General features: G+C 39.9%; 1 protein-coding gene across 2 annotated transcripts in view; it reads left to right on the top strand.

Annotated features, from left to right (window-relative positions):
• The window catches only part of tpcn2 (two pore segment channel 2), an 81,643-nt gene that overhangs the window by 68,671 nt on the left and 8,967 nt on the right, over positions 1-4,005 (top strand). The window lies entirely within an intron of this gene.

Here is a 4,005-nt window from a genome sequence, read left to right as displayed (position 1 = left end):
GACATTTAAGAAATGGGAATGCCAGTCTGATTTTTCGTATGAATCGTCCGAAGGGCGAATCACTAAACTCACCTGTGACGTATGCAGAGAACACCGAACAGAACGAGATACGATGAGAGGCACGATTACGAGGCAAGTTGGTCATTAGATCTATAGGCTAATCGCTATGAAAAATATTATGAAACAGTCTTGCTTATTCTATAATTTACTGGTTGTAGCATGGTAAGTTTAGGAATAAAACATTCATCACAAGGTGTAGTAATGCTAATGTTAACTGTTGGTAGAACTAATGATGACGTGTGGTAGATTCTCTCATCAAATTGATAGTAGATTACACATGCATCGTCTCGGGAAGAGGATGTCAAGCCACATCAATACTTACCTGTATTAATGATTACCAGTAAATTAATCTTTGTAGTGTGAGATTGGAAAAAATACTCAGATTTTGTGGTATGCTGTATTCATGATGCCATATGAGTACAACATATTTTGATCCCTTTATTTTGTTGAATAAACCTGGAGTACACAGCTGCTGATGTAATGTTCATTGTTAATGCATAGTTTTCAAACATTTACCCTTGAAACATGATACTTTTGAGTTTCAGAATTCTTGATTATGAATATCAGTCAAAATAGAAAAATGGGTTCCCATGATGAACGTTTACGGAACCCAATATTAGTTACCGTGGTTTCCCATTGGGTAATCCGACGGAACCGAAAAACGGTTTCCGTGAATTTCCCAAATCCTCGGGCCTGCTACTGAATTATTTACATTTTTGCAGCATTTGTTTATAATTGTATGTATATGTTGTTGTTTGTGTTATTATCATACGCAATTCAATAAGTAGACCATTTCAGAATTCGAAATTTGGGACTCTCTAAATGCATAATGGGACTCATACTTTTCTGATCAGCGAGTCCCTGGGATTCGCTGGGAGTAAACTGTAAAATTATCACTGTCTTTATCCTTAAAATTGTTTTCTCTTTTTGTTGAGTATAATATCACCTTGGGTTTTGAGCCTCTTGCAATTTCATTTTGCTGCATTGCATCTTTGCACATGTTCAAATCACAAATAAGAATCTCTTTATATTTATTTTTTCTTAATTTGATACAATTTTGTTTTCTTTGGACTTCCTGGGCTCACCTGGGACATCGGGTACTGTATTTTATGCCACATAATGTGGAAATTTACTTGAATCTATTAATCTTTTAATTAATGTATGTTTCCTTTGTAATCAGCAGTGTTATGAATATATTGAGTGTTTTAAATTTTTTCTTGTCTTACCCAAAGTGCTTCAAATTAGTCATTATATAGTATTTTTAAAAATATGATCACATCAATTGCTGCAGAGATTCACTGTTATTCCATGGATGAAAAAAGTAAGCTTCTCCACCTTTTCACATCAGGATTTTCTCAATTACTGTTCAATAAAGTGCGCAAAACAGAAAAGAAAAAAAATCTGCAGGGAATAGAGCTGCTAACATCTAGGAGCCCAAGGAATTATGTGATTTTTGGTCACATACATATAATACGGACACAAAATTCTAATTTGTGGCCATGAAATACAAGTAAAGTGCATACAAAATAATAATTTAGGCGTGTCCATGAATCTTGCAAGTCTGTCATTCGCCAGCACCCAGACCACCCATTATGGTAATGTCAGTCCAGTAATTTTGTGTTCCCTGTCTGCAGATTCATCGCAGGCTACGTTGAAATTGTTCAACTGCGTAATTGTTCAATTCTTCAGTAAACACGTGAAACAAAACAGCAGTTGCAGCGAGTCAATTTATTGGGGGAGCGATATTTGGACGGCGCATGTCACGCAACAAAATGTAACCATCGACCCGGGCGAAGTAGTGTGGACTGGCAGCTGTCACGTTACGATTGTTTATTGTCAACGGGAGTGGGGGTGACAACCGTCCATCCATCCGTCCAACCATTTTCTGATCCACTTATCCTCACAAGGGTCGCGGGGCGTGCTGGAGCATTATCCCAGCTGCTGTCTTCGGGCAGTTGCCGGGAGACACCCTGAACTAGTTGCCCCGCACTTACACCTCGAGACAATTTAGAGTGTTCATTCAGCCTGCCAAGCATGTTTTTGGAATGTGGGATGAAACCGGAGTACACGGAGGAAACCCACGCAGGCATGGGGAGAACATGCAAACGCCACACAGGGAGGCCAGAGCCGCAATTGAACCCTGCACCTTTGCACTGTGAGGCCAACGTGCTAACCAGTCGATCACTGGGCTGTCCATATTCTATAATACCTTCTGTAATGTCTTTATCCATGAATTGGGTCTTATTCTGTTTTCTATTATTTGTTCATTATTAGTTTTGTTCCATCTACACGCATTAGGAGACACTGTGACTAAAAAATATAATCCTTATTGGTGTTGTCAAATGTTGCGCACTGCTGCAAATAAATGGCAGTCAACAGCAGTGGTAAGGAAACATATTTGCGTTGTCAAATCTTTCCTTATAACAGAATTTCCACGTGTGGGAAACGAAGGTGCATGTCCTTTATGAACGTGCAAGTATGTTTAAAAAAAATACATGTGTAACAACACAAGCAATAAAATGCAAAAATATATGGCCCAGTCCCTGTTTAGAACACAAAAACTGCAGCATAAAGTGCAGGTATATGAACAAAATACAGTATAACAAGACGTGTCACAAAATTAGGGCTATTTGCTACAAAATAAGACGAGTTAACAGACCTGGTGGCTTTTTTTTCCACCCACTCACTGTCTGTAACTTTACCTCTCCCCGATCACAAAACAAGACAGCGTTGCTCAGCTGATGTCGTGCAACCAACTTTTGAACGCAGCCACCGGTCGCCTTAAAGTCCTCAATGCCCATAGTTAGCGCTATGGAACTTGCCTTCTCTCTAATTAGCGGTCCAGTTAGCGGCAGGTGTTTAGCACAATAATGAGAAAAGCATTCCAGGAAACGTTCGTTCACTTGACTGTCCGTCGAGCCACAAGCAATTTAATCTGAGCAGCTAATCGGAGGCATTCCACTCTCTCTTTCACGGTCGTTACCGTTTGGATCGTTTGGATGCCACGATCTACAGGATGTAAATGTAAATGCATGAAACAGAAAGTCATTCGCAATTCCAGTAAAACTCATGCCAATAGAGTCACTTGCATGTCCCCGTTTTGGATCCAATGAGAGTAAATGGCGTCGCGGGCACAGTCATTCTGTCATATCGAGTGGGACTAGCTTGAGTTTGTGCTACTGCGGGCTTCCATATGGGTTCCGGGTACCGGAACCCGGAAGTTATGAATCAATCATTAATGTAATACCGTAGTCGAAATTTTAATGCTTAGGTTTTTATTCCGAGTGAGGGAATTTCCGGTTGACAGATGTGCATAGGTGGGAATAGTTTCTGTACTTAGGAGTGAACGGTAAGTGTCACAATGAGAGTTCTGTAGGCTGCTTGTCAACATGATCAATTGCTCCGCAGTAATGAAGCGTAACAACGCAAAACTACTGAACGGCAAACCAACTTATTTTGTGCAGTTTTTCACCCCCAAAAAATAAACTTACTCAAAATTGTAATATTATGGAATTAAGACTGTCTTTGTCATGTACAGTGAAACTCCTCTACAACGAAATCATGTTTGCAGCAAGACATTTTTCACAACAGGGGGTTTTTCACTGTAGCAAATTTGATCTCAGATGTAAGCACACACACACACACACACACACACACACACACACAAAAAACGTATGTGTACACGCACACACAAACGTATGTGTACTCTATTTTTATTCCAATAGTGCATAAGTATGAGCACACACTTATCTGACACTTCATATTGTCAGTGTAGAAAGAAAAAAAAGGGAAAGAAATTGCGAAATTTACGATCAGCATTCACTTTCACTGATATCAATTTCTTGGATTCTTCTTCTTCTTCTCCTTTCGGCACGTCCCTATTCAGGGGTCGCCACAGCGAGTCAGTAATTTCCATCCGCCCCTGTAAACCGTCCTACCAACTCG

This window comes from Hippocampus comes, unplaced genomic scaffold (assembly GCF_001891065.2).
Source record: "Hippocampus comes isolate QL1 unplaced genomic scaffold, H_comes_QL1_v1.1 scaffold175, whole genome shotgun sequence".
Lineage (NCBI taxonomy): Eukaryota > Metazoa > Chordata > Actinopteri > Syngnathiformes > Syngnathidae > Hippocampus > Hippocampus comes.
The sequence above is the reverse complement of the archived record's forward strand: the minus strand, read 5'-3'. Positions and strand labels throughout refer to the sequence as shown.